Here is a 16,544-nt window from a genome sequence, read left to right on the forward strand (position 1 = left end):
TACTCGTGTCATAAGTTCTGGAAAGGTCAGGCTGAATATATAAACCTCTTTAAGCCCTAACAGGAAATAAATGATGTTGAGCTTGAAGTGTGTACTTAGATACTCCATATGAAATTCAGCACACAGCCATAAAAATGAGAGAGGAGGGGGAAGCTGTGGACACAGTTTCTCAGTGTTCTTTTGCAAAAGGTCAACTTTATTTTAATCGTGGTGTCCTGGGCCCAGCCAGGGCAGTGTACCCTTCTCTTTCATGTAGTGACACTCCAGGCTGCTACTTTTTTGAGCAATCAGATTATCCAGATTGTCCACAGGGACTTATTTTTAGCCGCGAGGGATGAGAATTTCCTCCCCTTCCACCATCCTCTGAAGGCGATGGGGCCTTGTTTGTGAGTATTATCAGCAAGGATATAAAACAGAAAATCTTCCAGATTTTTTTTCCACCCACGCTGACATGTTGACTGAAAACATTTCTGAACAGGACTCAAAAAGAGAAAACACGGGCAGGAAAATCTCAATGGGAATGAACGTTGAAGTCTTTAAAATATTCATGTCAGGCTTTAAAATACATGAGCCCCCTGCCAGAGACTGCTGGGAAGTTGCCCCTAGAAACATTTATAGTGGTGAGATCAACCATATTTGTGCTTAGAGTTTGGAATACTAGAAGCACGGGCTTCAAAGCCGGAAAAAGTCTTACAGACCATCTAATCTGACATCCTTATGGTACAGATGAGGAAACCCACTTAGCTGAGGTCCTGTCGTAGCTACAGCCAGAACCAGAGGAATGCAGGAGTTTGGAACCCCAGTCTCCTTTTTCCAATACCTCTTATTAGAAACTAAGTTGCCTGTGAGCTCAAGACAAGTTAGGGGAATGAATAGGTAAAAATCTCTAGATGCCTTTATACTGATCCTTACATGGTAAAGAGTCACACTGCGGTCAGAGTTCAAATAAATAAGCCTCCTCTTCTCCACAATTCTCTTAATATCTTTAGCTCCTGCGAAGACTTGAAGTTTTCAAAATTTGTCATTTAAGGAAATAACAAATCCCTTCATTGGAACAAACATAACTGAAGTCTCGAGGCTACATTTTTTATTCCTTGTAAAATCGATTTCCTACCTAAAGCCAAATGTCTGGTTTTCTGTGGACCTGAATGGTCAGAGACCCTGGATGGGGTGGGTGGGGAGGATGAAAAGCTATTTACCACCTGCCTGTCTGATGCCTCCATGAGGATCTGAACATCAGCCTGAAACCACCATGGAAAGTGGGTGAGACACTCTGTCCTACACATGACGGTGGGGACGGGTGAGACTCAGGCGTCCTCAAACTTTTTAAACAGGGGGCCAGTTCGCTGTCCCTCACACCATTGGAGGGCTGGTCTATAGTTAAAAAAAAAAAAAAACTATGAACAAATTCCTATGCACACTGCACATATCTTATTTTGAAGTAAAAAAACAAAACGGGAAAAAATACAATCACATCGCCTCATGTGGCCCTTGCGGGCCACAGCTTGAGGACCCCTGTAATGCTAGTAATGCTAGGCGTGGGTCTATTGGTGTGCAGGGACAAGTTACCTTAACTCTCTTATCCCTGCATACTGAGAGACCCACGCATAGCATTAAAGAAATAAAACCTCATTTACTTTTTATTCTGGAAACTCTTGATCTCTTTGTCCTTACCTCCAGAGAATGGCCTTAGCCCTTTCTCCCTATTTGACAATATCCTTTTTTCCCTGTACCCTGGAAGGGTTGTCTTTCCAAACAGTAAGGATAACCTGGGGGCAAGAGAACTGAGTGATTTTCACAGTGCATCATTCATTCATTCAGTATGTATATTTTTCATTCATTCATCATGCATATTCTGAATAGTTATTACTTGCTGGGCTCTGTGCCTAGCACTGAGGCTATGCTGTGAACTAACACATTTTTCCTGCTAATACTCTGACTTATTCCTGAAAGAGGGAGACAGCAAACCTAGAGCCAGGCCAGTTAGGAGCTGCCCAGGACTGATCCTTACCCCCGTCTTTAGACTGGGCTGGGAGAACTCTGCACTCTCTTCCTCCTGTCCTCTTATGCATCTAATGGATGTATTAATAACCTACAATGTTTGAAACACAGGCGAATCAGGTAAGCACCGTGGTCTCATTGTCTGGGCGAAGGATGCCATATAAAAACAAAATACAAATCTGAGTTGTTTCCAGTTTGGAACTATTATGAAAAAAGTTACAATGAATATTCCTGTACTGTTCATTTGTTTTCATTCATCTTAGGTAAACACATTATCCGAAGATTTGTTACTAGACCAACAGGTAAATCATGGCATGGTCCTTCATTCAAGGGAATATTATTTAAAAATAAAGAGGACTGAACCGCTGTCGTGGAAGAATTCTAAAAACATTGCAATGAGCAAAGAAAGCCAGGCACAAAAAGAGTTCATTCTGTGTGATTCTATTTATATAAAGTTCTAGAACAGGCAAAACTGATCTATGTTGAGAGAAATTAGGACAGTGGTTGCCTCTGGCAGGGGGGATTGACTAGAGAAGATTCATGAGGGAAGTTCTATATCTTGTTCAGGGAGCTGATTGCCCAGATGGCACATTTGTCATAATTCACTACTGTGTACATGTGAAATCCCTTCATTTGATTATATGTAAATCATACCTTAATAAATATGCCATTGAAAAAACAAATATGCACAAGGTTCATTTGTTTTGGGAACAAATATGACAATTAGGTAGCAGTTTGTTATTTGTTTGTTTTACACGTTAGTTACTTGTATTATTTTTGTACTTTTTAGTATGCTTGAAACAACTCAAAAAAAAATGTAAAAGTTTGAAAGTAAGAAAAAGGTATAGAATAATCAAATCCCAAGGTTAGAAGGACTCTTTATTTGTTTGGTTTTTTGTTTGGGAGGGGGTTTGGCTGCATTGTCTAGTCTAGTCTCAAACTCCTGGCCTCAATCCATCCTCCTGCCTTGGACTCTCAAAGTGCTGGGACCACAGGCTGACATCACCACACCAGGCTCAGAAGGGATCTTAACATTCATGGAGTCCAATTTCCCACTTGGAACTTGGATGCCTGTAAAACATCCTGGTCAGGTGGTCTCCCAAAATGGACTTGAACCTATGGAAGGAAAGTACATCTTACTGTCTGGGGATACATGTTCCAGTGGTCAGCATAGCAGCCAGGGGGTAGGAACAAGGTGCTATGGACAATCAGGGCAGCAAGGGCAGACCCCTAGGGAGCCTGCCCATCTTAGGAGCAGGTCTGTTGGACAACTGCCAGCAACTGGCACTGGAGATGCCACAGTGAGCACAGCTGACCCATTCTTGCATGTGGCAGAGCAACAAGCTGTGTCTAACTTAAGGGTCTGGTTCTTTCCCATCTGCCTGACCCTGTCCCCATCTCCTAGCACTGACCTAACTTCAGGGCCCTTAGGAGAAAGTGAAAGAGGGAGACAGCAAACTGAGAGCCAGGCCAGTTAGGAGTAAGAGGCAGAGGCCAGGCTGGATGCTGGGTATGTGCAGAGAGGGCCTTCTCCCTCCCCTCCATCCAGAACATGGGCAAGGCAAAGACAACATCCAAGAAACTGTGGTCCAGAATATGAAGAAATATTCCCAACTGCAATAATTGACTACACAGCAGAAGGGTAAGTAGGGGCAGTCCCTCTGTCCCTCGACATCACAAGCAGCCGAGTGGCTCTGCTAGCAGCCTTCCTCCTGCACTGGGGAAAGTAGGACTCTGAGGCCTGGAAGCCTGACTGTCTTGTATGAGCCTCTCCCCATGCAGGATTAGGTACACAGACAAGTGCAGATTAGCTTTCCTATCTCCTAGGATTCTTGGGTTGCCAGCAACAGAAAACAACTCAATCTAAGCAAGAAATTGAATTCATTACGGATACTGGGTAGCTCCCAAATTACAAGGAAGAACACCACAACCAGCCACAGAAGAATAGGAACCAGAGCCATCTGATGGTCCCTCTGGGATAAATCTGTGCCAGCTGTCCCCATGTCTGTTGAAGAGAGTAAGAGAGATGGGCTGGCCTGGAGGTTGTGTCCACCACAGGCAGACACCTTAACTAACAGTCCCACTAAGGCCAGAGGATTTCTCCAATGGAAAATCATGGTTCTATAGTCTAAAGAAGAAGTTCTGGGCAGGAGAAATGCCTGACATCCTTCCACTGCCCTCAATGTCCGTCTCATGCCCTCATCTGGGAGAGGGTATTTGCCAGGTACTGTGGTGTCACAGGACTGCCTGGCCCACAGCCTCAATGACACAACTACGTTGCATCTCTCCCGGTGTCAATCTCCCTTCCTGAATCCCAAATTGTCAACAGAAGAGATATAGAAAATGTGGACTTCAGAATGAACTTCTCCCCCAATCCACCAGCCAAGTTATGGTCCATGAATGTGAGTTGCCCAGGATACCCACATTTTGTCCCAGCCTAAGCTCCGACTGAGCGGGAGTATGCCCTCTGCAAACTCTGGGCTGACTTCCAGAGGTGCTGTCTCCACGAGGCTGAGCAGTATAGGTCTCCCCTTTGCAAGCTCTACCTGAAACTGGGAGGTCTGTCCCTCCTAGAGGCTGTGATGGGAGCATACGCAGAGAGAGAAGGCCCACAGACCCGGATCTAATCTTGGCCTGACTCCTGGGGTGACCAGGGCCAGGACGAAGGATAAGGAAACAGGCAAGACACAGGATGGTGGATGCCCCACTGGGAACCCCAGCTCCAGCTGCATATAGCTCTTATTAATCCAGTAGCATTGCTCATTCATTCACTGGAACGTGAACTTGCCAAGAGCAGGGTCTTGGTTTTACACCAGAGCAGTGCCTGGCCTACTGGGGACTCACCAAGTCTTTGCAGCATGACTGGGCGTTAACATTTTGTTGTCTTCTTTGGAAAGTTAATCTGGGATTCTCTCCCCAGGGGCTAGGCCTGCCTGTGGAAGGGGCTAAAAAGGACCCACTTCTGCGGGGTTCTGGCCTTCAGAGGCAGCCTTGTGACCAGGCCAGGCAGTTGGCCAGCTGCTCTGTAGTGCTCAGGGCTGAGGATGAGTCAGGAGCTCTTCCACCCTCAGCACAAGAGGCTGTGACGTGCTCGGTGGCCCCTCTGGGCAGCGGAAACGCACAGACAGGCTGGGCTTCGGCTGAGGAGGGCCAGGAGAGGGCAAGCTGTTACATAAGGGACAGAGGGGGACTCACAGGCCTTCTCCCTTTCTTCCTTGACTCCTGAGGATGTGAGGAAAAGGGGAGAGGAAACCTCCTGCAGCTGGAGAAGCTGCATCACCCAGCCTGGGAGACAAACTCTCACCTGAGCTCCGGGGCTGCCTGCGTACCCCACCCTCAGGAGGCACCTTGCAGGAGCCCTACGGGCCATGCCCCTCATCAGTCAGCACCTCCTCCCCTTCCCTTACCCCTGCAGGCTGGGCACCTCCCTGCAGCTTCCTCTCCGCATCCTTCCCTTCTGTTCCTCCCCAGGTCTGGAAGGTCTCCTTGGTAACCCACTATCCAGGGGTGCAGAGGGCTGCCTGCCAAAGCTGTCCCCCAGCAGCTTGTCTGAACTGGCCTCCTGCTACCTGTGGTGACACCAGAGGAGTGTCCGAGCCAGACCCCTGGAGCCACCATCCTGGCCCTGCCACTGGTGAGCTCCTACCAAGGAGGGACCTAAGCTCTGTGGGCCTCACTGTCCTCATCTGTAAATTGGGAGCAATCCCAGGGGACCACCTCACAAGCTCATGGTGAAGATCAGCCCAGTTCACATAGCACTCGGGAAGCTTCTGGTGCACAGCAAATGTGTGATTACTACTCACCGTCATTATGACACCTGTCCTGGACCTTTTCAACGCCGACTTGCAAGTCTCACTGTGGTCTCTCCCCCTTCCATATTCCCAGAGTCCTTCCTGTCAGAAGCACACAAGATAACTCTTGACGTCACATTATGTCAAAGGGATTTGTCACTCAGTGTGGCTCCAGTTAAGGCTCCAGGAGATCGTGAGTATAAGGCCTCTCACAGTTGCTGGCTACCCTGACCACTGCCCAGAATGTCCATGAACTTGGTCGTTCTGTGTGCTGGGCCCCTGATTTCTCACAAGCTTATTTCAAAACTCACTTAAGGCTTTTTATATTTAAGTGCAAACAACCAAGGAACATTTTTCAGGATGTTACATGTTAAGCGCTCTGGAGATAAAAAGATCCATCAACCCATCTGCTCAGTCACACCAGAAACCTGTGAGTCATTCATACCTCCCCCTATCAGTCCCCACGTCCAGCAGTCACTGAGCCCTGTGGCTGTCACCACATCCTTCGCCTCCTGAACTTCCTCACGGCCACTGCCATCATCCAGGCCTCTCTATTTTTTGTGTAGACTGTGGCCCAAACTCCTCAGGTCTGTCTGCCTCCAGTGTCTGCCCCTTAACCCTAAGACCCCAGAAGTATTTTCCCCAAATCTGAGTCAGAGCCTGACACACTTTTATCTCACTCCTATGTGAAATCTAAAAAAGATAAACAGAAGCAGGGAAATCGTGCAGGGGAGAACGATGGTCACCAGCCACTGATGGACAGGAGAGAAACTGGGGAGATGCTGGTCACAGGACACAAAATTTCAGTTAGAGGGAATAAGTTCAAGAACTCTATTGTACCACATCGTGACTATCATCAATAAGAAGGTATCGTATACTTGAAAATTGCTCAAAGAGTAGATTTTAAGGGTCTTCACCACAAAAAAATGATAAGTAGGTGAGGTAATGCATGTAAATGAGCTCCTGCTCATGTATACATGTTTCAAAACATCACGGTGTGTACCATAAATATGTACTATTCTTATTTGTTGATTTAATTATTAATTAATTTTAAAAAGACTCCCAGTATTTTTTGTTGTCTACAGCAGTGGTCCCCAACCTTTCTGGCACCAGGGACGAGTTTCACGGAAGACAATTTTTCCATGGAGCAGGGGGTAGGGGAGGGTGGGGTGAGGGGAATGAGCTCAGGTGGTGATGCAAACAATGGGAGCGGCTGTAAACACAGAGGAAACATCACTCACTCACCCGCCCCTCGCCTCCTGCTGCATGGCCCGCCTCCTAACAGGTGCCTGGAAATTTTTTGGCACCAAGGGCTGGTTTCATGGAAGACAATTTTTCCAGAGGGTGGGGGGGGTTGAGGAAATGGGACAAGAGGCAGAGCTTAGGCGGTGCCCAATTCCTAACAGACCCCAGACCGACTACCGGTCTGTGGCTTGGAGATTGGGGACCATAGGTCTAGAGGATGTAAGTCCAACTTCCACCCAAGGCCATCATCAATGTGGTCTACACTCTCCCCTGCCTCAGCCCAGCCCCCCGCGGCACACATTCCAGGCATCTCCCCCCAGTGCCTGACACGCTCTCTCTCTTCTGCTGAGAACAACCTGCTTCCCCAGCTCCGCCTGGCAGCCACCACACTTCCTTCACAACCAGCTCAAATGCCACTTTACCCTGAACTTCCCCGAAGTTTGCTTCTGCCTCTTTATGCTCCCAGAGAACTTAGAACAATCCTTGTCACTCAGAACTGTCACGGTCTGCAGAAGAGTTTGTTCTGCGGGGTGCTGGCAGCTACCTTGCTTGTTTGGCACCCATTGTTGGCATGCACTGAATGATCAGGAAATATGAACTTGGCCTCTCGAACATGGCATTTGGTCAATTCCGTACTGATCAAAGTGGAAGGTAACTCAAGGGACTTGCCTCCCGTTTTTCTCTTACCCTTCTCCACAGTCCTGCTCGGAGGAGTGGTTCCTCCCTCTGAGTCTGTTCTTGTCAGCTCTCCGGGATCCACCAACTGTATCTGCACTGCTCCTCGCCCAGGACACCGGCCACCCCACGTCGTTAGCCCCGTGCTCAGACCGCTGTCCCCCTCTTCCACAGCTGATCCCTCCTTTTCTTGGTCACGTGCTTCTCTGGGTCCCGAGACACACACTCTCCTGGTGTCCCTCCTGTCACACGGGTCGCTTCTCAGACTTTACCTCTTCCTTCTTCTCTGACCTTGTCATGTCAGAGAGTTTCAGAGCTTGGTCCTGGGCCTCTTCTCTTTTCTATTTGCAACCAATTTTTCAATTACTGCACCCAGATGCCTGGCTTTAAATGCTGTTTCTATGTCAATTGCTCCCAAATGGTGACTCTTGCCCAGTCCTCTCTTGAACCTATGTGCAACCACACACGCACCATCCCACTCCACCCCCCAGGCTTGTGCAACTGACACGCTGACCTTCCCCTCCCAGGACTTCTGCCTGTGCAGAGAAATTCACTGCTTGTCAGTGAATTTCAACTGCTGTCTTCTGCTTGCCCAGCTGAACATCGTGAGGCAGCTTTGAGCTCTTTCTTTCTTTTGCACGTCACCCTCCGTTCACTGCCAAATCCTGTCACTCTACTTTCAATTCTTCTACAGAAGCCTCTGTGTCACTCCCCTGGCCAGTCCCAGCAGGACTATTTCACTGCCCTCCTTCTAGGCAACCACTTTGGCCTTCATTGCCTCCAGTCAATTCTCAGCACAGCCGCCTGATTGATCCTGAGAAACCTCAGACCACATCACTCCTGTGCCAGACTCTCCAATGTCTCCCAACACCCAATCACCCATGTGGTGTGGCCCCTACTGCCTCTCTGACCCCACCTGTCCTGATTTCTGCTCCCTCCTTGACTCAGCTTCAGTCACACTGGTCTCCTTCCTTACTGTCCCTCAGACAGGACAGCCCCACTCCTGCTGAGCTGACTGTTGTAAGAACTGTTCCATCAGCCTTGCATGCTTCCCAAAGGATAGGCTCACTCCTCCACCTCCTTTTAGTCTTCCCCAGCCACCTGTTACAATATTTGTAATTCACTATAAAATGTCTTAGTGCAACCCCTGGGGTATTACACATGCGCCGTTCATCCAAGCTTTAATTCCAGGATCGTCAGCCAATGTGTAACCAAGAGTACCCAGTCGGCTTGTGTTCTACTGAAAAAAGCCACACTCCAAGGGCTCTAAGATTTCCTCTTACCTGTATTGTTATTTAAGCAATAACTCACATTTTGCCAATCGGCACAGTAGATGTTATAGTAAAAGTGTCTATTGGTAAAACTAGCAAAATGTTAAATAACATACAGTTAAAAATCAATTTTCTTAGGTCAAATTAAAATTATTTTGTGGATTGGCTCAAATAGTTAGCTACAGTCTTGTAGGGATACTTCCTACTTTTATGCAAAAAGGACGTAAGAATTCCAGAAGGCTTGTAATTTGTAGCTATCAGGAGAGCTAATAATCTCCTCTGTACCCAGCTGTTGGTTTAGAACAGAGGTTCTCAACCTGTGGGTTGTGACCCACAGGAACTGTATTAAAGGGTTGCAGCATTAGGAAGGTTGAGAACCACTGGTTTAGAAAGATTTGTGGCTACATGATTCTATCTAGAGGGCACAGAACCTCGGAAATGTAGAGATTGATGAGAATTCAGAACAGATTGTATGCAGAATTTCGGGTCGAATAAATATTTGGTTAATACATTTTCTAATCAGTATCCAGTTTGAAATGTGCTTTGATTGTCCCCTGATAGTGACACTATGTAGAATGGGTCCCTGTCTCACTTTCCTCAAACTTCTTAGTGCTTATCATTGTTTACCAAAAAGAACTTAAGAATTATGCCTGTCCAAACCGATTTATGTCAAGTTTACAGGACCTTCCTATTTAAAACTTCAAGCATTCTCCCACATTCTCTACCTGTTTTATTTTTCTCCACACCCTCCCAATACCTAACGCACTATACGTGTTACTTTCTTGTGTTGTGTGTGTGGTTTGCCTCTATCCATAGATGACACGAGCTTCATGAGCTTAGGGATTTGGGCCTATATTTGTTTGCTTTGTTTAATATCACACCTATTACAAATAACAGTGCTTGGTTTAAGACCAATCTCTGCATAGCTGTTAAGTGAATGAATAAAAGCAGAGGAGGGAACGCTTTGAGACAACAAAATGATGAAGAATTTAAAAGAAAGTCCTTGGGGGCAGTGCCTGTGGCTTGGTGGGTAGGGCACCGGCCCCATATACCAAGAGTGGCAGGTTTGAATCCGGGCCCAGCCAAGCTGCAATGGAAAATAGCCAGGCATTGTGACGGGTGCTATAGTTCTATCTACTTGAGAGGCTGAGGCAAGAGAATCACCTAAGCCCAGGAGTTAAAGAGGTTGCTGTGAGCTGTGATGCCACAGCACTCTACCAAGGGCAAGAGCGACAAAATGAGACTCTGTTTCTAAAAAAAAGAAAGAAAGAAAGAAAGTCCTTGGCTGGAATATCAAGAAAACATAGAATTTAGTAAATGTAGTATTGTTGTGAAACAAATATAACCAGTGTCGTCTAAATATGTATAGGCACGAATTTATTGCTTGTCCAGCAAGGAGAGTCACGTCCTTCGGAAAAGACCAATCAGCCTCCCTGAACTGAAAGTGAGAGACAGGCCTGATGTGGAAAAGAAGTTTTGCCCAAATTTCCAATTGATTCAAAAGTAAAGTTTAAAGTCCCTCCTGAGACGGTTCTTATTCTGGTTTTGCATCACTAAGGAGGGGAGCAATTGTCAAATGGACCCAGGATTTGCAGGAGGGTTTTGGGGGGGGCGTGGTTTGGGAGTAACATGGGGCAAATTCATGCCTGCACGTTTGGACCTTGGTGAAATCCTCCTTGAACTGTCTCGGGAGATTCAGAAGAAGAGTGTCTGGGGCAGAGAGAACAGGGTGAGCCAACACATTCAGGAAAGAGAAGCAGCGTATGTCTGGAAAGACACAAGCTCAGGAAGGAGGGGAGGGTTGTTAGGGAGGGAGGGAGAGGTCCTACTGCAGATCCCGTGAACACGGGAGGACGGAGGGAGCCCTGACACGTTTGTGTTCAGGGAGCAGGATCAGAGCTGAGAGTCAGGGAGTGAACGGACTAGTTGGGAGGCTGGTGCTATATTCCAGGTAAGAGGTAAAAAAGCCCAGACTAAGAGATAGTGAGATTTGACCGCTGCCCATGGGCTCTAGACTGATGCCAGAGACGTGGTCACAAAAGGGGGCAGGAGAAGTCACAGTTGGCTGTCGAGAAGCTGTGGTCAGCCTGGAGCCCACAGACACGGGCCCTTCTTCACGCTGACACTGCCTGGTCACAGGTGTGCGCTAAGCCAGGAAGCACGCTGGACTTCACAGGGGCAGGTTGGGGGCCTGGAGGGATTAACCTGTTTTGGCTCAGCTGTCCACTGGGTGGAGGTGGAGGGAAGGAAGGGCAGGACATGCAAACCCCAGTGGTCAGTGTCAGTGTGTCCAGTCACTCCTAGGGGCTCAGGGCCTGGTTGTCCAGCCGAAGGTCCAGCCCTCCTTCCCCACCCCTGTCCAGGAGGGAGGAGGCCAATGAGAGCATCTAGCTCCACCTGGGAAAGTGCAGGCCTCTGGATCTAGCCAAGGAAATAAGATTCAGGCAGCAAGAACCCAGGCCCAGGAGGGAGGAGGGACTTAGAGCAGAAATCCAGAAATCACGGGGATAGGTCAGGCCTGGATCCTGGGCAGAAAGGCCACCAAATCCACCCCGTGGCTCCCAGCAGCAGGGTAAGAGACTCTAGGCACCCAGCCAGGCTTGCTGAGGGGCCACAGGAATAAATGTCTTAGAGGAGCAAGGGGAGAAGCTGTGATGTCCAATCCCAAGCCCACCTTCCCTCTCCCTCCCGGGCAAAGCTCTAGGCTATGGATTGAGTAATGTTCACTGAACCTTTGTCTATTTCCTGCTGAATCATGAAGAAAGAGGGTGCATCTGAGTTCACAACACCCAAGAAACTCTAACATGGCTGTACCTACCAAGAGAGGGGACTTGCCCTGTCACCTCACCCTTTTTCTGCACTTTCCGGAGAAGCTGAGAACCAGTGGTAAAAAGACAAAATGGAGAGGTGGCAGAATGGGGCTGCAGCCACCGGCGGGCTGGCCGCCCAGGCAGGGCCAGGCTCAAGCTTGCTGGGAAGCTGCCCTTTGCCCAGTGAACTCTTCCCTCTCCCGCTGCTCCCAGAGCCCAGCTCCCTCTAGGGAGTCCCAACTCTCAGCAGCACAGACAAGCCACGGGAAAGATGTAGGGGTGGCATCGACTCTAGCAGCTTCTCCAGGCCCAGGAACCCCTTCCCGGCTTCAGGGGTGTCCTCCGCATACTAGAACCAGGAGGCCCAAGCTCCCCCAGCTCCCCTGGCACCCTCTCCCTGCCCCCTTGCTTTCTTCCACTGCTCTTAGCAATTGTTCGTGACTCCTGATGAAGATACAGTCACCTTACCCAGGCTGGGAAATTGCTAATCACTGGAATCCGACAACTAGTGCAAGTGGCATTTGTCCTGGCCCCAATCCAAGGCTGCATGGCTCCTGTTTCAGTCTGCAGCCACTCTGGCCTCCCTCCAGGCCTCTGCCCCTTCCCTGCTTATCTTGAGTAGAATGTCCTTGGGGTCCTCCCCACCCCCAAACCCAGCAGGAAAAAAAGCTTTGTAGGGAAGGCCCTGAGGGGTAAGGCAAGGCAGGAAGCCTGCTCAGCTGTGCTTGTGGGAACCTAGAAGAGAAAAGGGCCTCAAGAGAGGTCTTCCCTGGAGATGGAGAGATGTCATGAGAAGGACACAAGTGATGGACCCAGGAGATGGTCGCTCCCCTTATCAGAAATAGACGCATCTGTCTGGCGTGTGGGTGGACAGGTCCTTGGGGACCTCAGAGAAGTGGCTGCAGGCTCCCACGTGTCTCGAGTCAAGGGACTGGGGAGTGGACCAAGTCCCATGCCAGGCTTTTCTGCATAATCTCAAGGAGGCCTTTGGCTCACCCTCAGGTGTTATATTTTGTCTTTGTTTTACAGCAGAGGAAACTGGAGTTCAGAGATGTCAGGTAACTGGCCTGAGGTCACACAGCTGGAAGCAGCAGAGTTGGGGTCTAAATCCAGTTCTGACTCTAGAACATATATATTCTCCCCCCTACATAAAAGTACCTCCAAGTGAGGGAATAAGGAAAAATAGAGTTCTTCCTCCTTCTGGGACAATAACAACAGTTCCCTTATGTCCTCTCAAAATTCATATATTGAAGTCCTAACCCCCAGCACCCCAGAATGTGATATATTTGGAGATTTGGAGATAAGCTTTTTTTTTTTTTTTTGAGTCAAGGTCATGCACTATCATGTAAGCTGAAGTAAAATGGCACAGTCTTAGCTCTCTGCAGCCTCAAAACCCTGGGCCCAAGCCATCCTCCTGTCTTAGCCTCCCAAATAGCAGGACTACAGGTGCATGCCACCACACCACACCCAAGTAATTTTTCTTTTTCTTTAGAGACGGGGTCTTCCTATGCTGTTCAGGCTAGGCTTAAACTCTTGGACTCAAGTGATCCTCCCACCTCAGTTTTCCAAAGTGCTGACATTACAGGCATGAGTCACAGTGCCCAGCCTGGAGATAAGGACTTTAGAGAGATAATTAAGTTAAAAAGAGGTCATTCGGAATAGGCTAATCCATTACGACTGGTATCCTTGTAAGAGAAGATTAGGTCATGCGCACACAGAAGGAGGCCACATGAAGACACAGGGAGCAGACAGCCATCTACAAGCCAAAGAGAAAGGCCTTGAAAGAAACAATTCCTGTGACATTTTGACCTTGGACTTCCAACCTCCAGAACTGTGAGAAATTAAATTTCTCTTTTTTTTAATGTTTTTTTTTTCTTTTTTTTTAGAGACATAGTCTCACTTTATTGCCCTTTATTGCACTTTAGGCTAATCCTTTACTACTGGCATCCTTGTAAGAGAAGATTAGGTCATGGGCACACAGAAGGAGGCCACATGAAGACACAGGGAGCAGACAGCCATCTACAAGCCAAAGAGAAAGGCGTTGAAAGAAACAATTCCTGTGACATTTTGACCTTGGACTTCCAACCTCCAGAACTGTGAGAAATTAAATTTCTCTTTTTTTTTAAGTTTTTTTTTTTTTTTTTTAAGAGACACAGTCTCACTTTATTGCCCTTGATGTGGTGTCACAGCTCACAGCAACCTCCAACTCCTGGGCTTAGGCGATTCCTTTGCCTCAGCCTCCTGAGTAGCTGGGACCACAGGCGCCCACCACAACGCCCAGCTATTTTCTTGTTGCAGTTCATCCAGGGCTGGGTTTGAACCCACCACCCTTGGTATATGGGGCCGGCGTCCTACCAGCTGAGCCACAATTTCTCTTATTGTAGGCAGCACCAGGAAACTAATACAAATTCCCATGTTAGTGGGTGCTGTTTGTTTTCTAGAACCTGTTTGAGGGATTTACATGGAGTTACCTTTAGAATGGAATCCTTCTCAAGAAGTAGTGTTATGGTTTGAACGTGTCCCCTAAAAAGCACCTGTTGGAAATACAGTACCCAATGAAGTCGTGTTGGGAGGTGGGGCCTAATGGGAGGTAGTTTGGTCAGGAGGGCTCCACCTTCACAAATGGAGCAATGCCCATTATAAAAGGGTCTGAAACTGCTAATCCCTCTCTTTCCATTCCCTTTGCTCATTCACCGTAAGATGGTGCATCACCAGATGCTGGTCCTTCAATCTTGAACTTCCCAGCCTCCAGAACCATGGCCCAGATAAATTTCTGTTCCTTGGAAATTACCCAGTCTGTGGCATTCTGTTACAGCAGCACAAAATGGACTAAGACATGTGGGCAGGGAGGTGGAGAAATGGCAGGTGTCCACAAAACCACTTATGGATTCATTTGGTGCCTCTGTCAATCATCTTTCCATCTTGGATCTCCTGGCAACTACCTGCAGAAGCCGGTTGGAGAGACAGACTGACCCTTCTTGACTGCAGGCCCAAGCTGACCTTGCAGGCATTGGCTGGGAGGGATGCCAGGCACTTCTTCCCTGGGCCTCATTTAAGCAATGATTTTCCTCCTCCATAAAAATCACAATGAAATGCAACATGTCCCACTCCTGGTGTCCCCTATTCCCGCCTACCCATCACCACCCAGCGCTGGCCACTGATCTTCCATAACGATGACTGACCACAGACGCCTTGACAGTGAGAGGCCCAGACTGGAGGTGGAAAGAAATCAGTGTCTGGATTTTGTGAGCTTCTTATTGGAGTATATCCTGCCATGACTATGAGTTAACACTCACAGAAAGGGGGAAAAAGAAAGTCCCTTTGAATTGCAAGGGGTAGAGAAGAAATCAGGTGATTTTATAAAAATTAGTCTAGGGATAGAGGGGGAGGTTGGAAATGGGTGTTTCAAGCAGAAAAACAAATGGTCTTAGGGAATATTATACCTGGGAAGAAGGCCTTGCCCAGGGCTGCTCTGCAGGGAAGGTGTAAGCCTACCTCCAGCATTTTTTCTTGATTCTTCAGTCAATTGTAAACAAAAAGACAGAGGAACCAGAACGCTCATAAATCTGTGTTTTTAGCATTCTGCTATTTGATATTCTTTACATTTGGTAAATTCCAAGTGGAAATTCTGGTCATTTTTAGAAACTATTTCTGTGTTTTATCTGACCCAAAGACCTGATGGTCCTGCCAAAGGCACAACTTAATCCTCTTTCACCTCAAACCAATAACAGAGATCTTTCGTTACATCTTAAAACATCCCAGAAATAATTCTGCTCTAGAATTGGCTATCTGGACTTATCTACAAAGTATCTAACAGCATGTTTTTTTAAAATTCCATCTTTATTCACATAAACAGAAGGGGAAAGAAATTTGCCTGACCTAATATTCTAGAAAATATGTTCTAACCACACTTCCTTACAAGCATGAAAAATATCCCTTCTGAAAGGAAAAAATATATATGTGGTGTTTATGCCTTGGGCCAGGAAGTCTACCTTTTTGCTCAGGTTCTGCTCTGAAACTCGGTCTACACACACAAGCACATTTCAGTGTGACCACCTAGTACGCTTCAGTCGAGCGGAAGCAGCAGGTTTTGTCAGAGGTTCCCAGAAAGCAAGTGAGAGGATTAAACCTGCCTATCTGGGGTAAGCTTGGAAGTGCCCGAAGTTCTTGGACTGTTGATGAAGCCATGACAGCCTAGGGGCAGTTGGCCTGGACACCCCAGTCTGAGGCTGAGGGTCTGTACCCCCGTTTTCCAACCTTTTTTATCTCACGGCACTCTTGAACCTATAGTTTAATTTCCAAGGCACACTTAAATTATGTTGATCAAAAAAAAAAAAAAGAGTGAGAAAAAAGAATATACTTTCTTAATTTAAATTAAGTTCATATTAATGTATTTAATTAATCATTTTAAAAATTTTTCGCTGCACACCTAGGATCCTCTCACAGCACACTGGTTGAAAATCACTGGTCTGGATGGTGTGTGAGCTGTCGCCCTGCGTGTCCAGGCAGCAAAACTCAAAGCCACGTAAGAGGACCAGGAAGTGGTGGCCAGCAACAGTGATGGCAGGTGTGTCAAAGCATGGGAATCCTACAGAGGATTTAAAAGCATGTGAGCAGCAGAGACAGAGCAGAGTCACTGGCAAGGGGGGGCAAATGAGTAGGAGAAGGCTCTTGACACTTTCCCTTAGCACAAGGTCATAGTCATTAATAAGTTAGCTAATCTCTGTTCTGACTATTCTGTACATAGTTGT

General features: G+C 47.5%; 1 long non-coding RNA gene across 1 annotated transcript; it reads right to left on the minus strand.

The window, feature by feature from the left end:
* Positions 1-2,899: 2,899 nt before the first annotated feature.
* Positions 2,900-8,108, minus strand: LOC128576543 (uncharacterized). The gene is made up of 3 exons (XR_008377420.1): positions 7,725-8,108; positions 5,805-5,894; positions 2,900-3,117 (listed from the first exon to the last, which is right to left on the minus strand). It is a non-coding gene; the product is annotated as an uncharacterized LOC128576543 (long non-coding RNA).
* Between the last annotated feature and the right edge of the window lie 8,436 nt (positions 8,109-16,544).

This window comes from Nycticebus coucang, chromosome 24 (assembly GCF_027406575.1).
Source record: "Nycticebus coucang isolate mNycCou1 chromosome 24, mNycCou1.pri, whole genome shotgun sequence".
Taxonomy (NCBI): domain Eukaryota; kingdom Metazoa; phylum Chordata; class Mammalia; order Primates; family Lorisidae; genus Nycticebus; species Nycticebus coucang.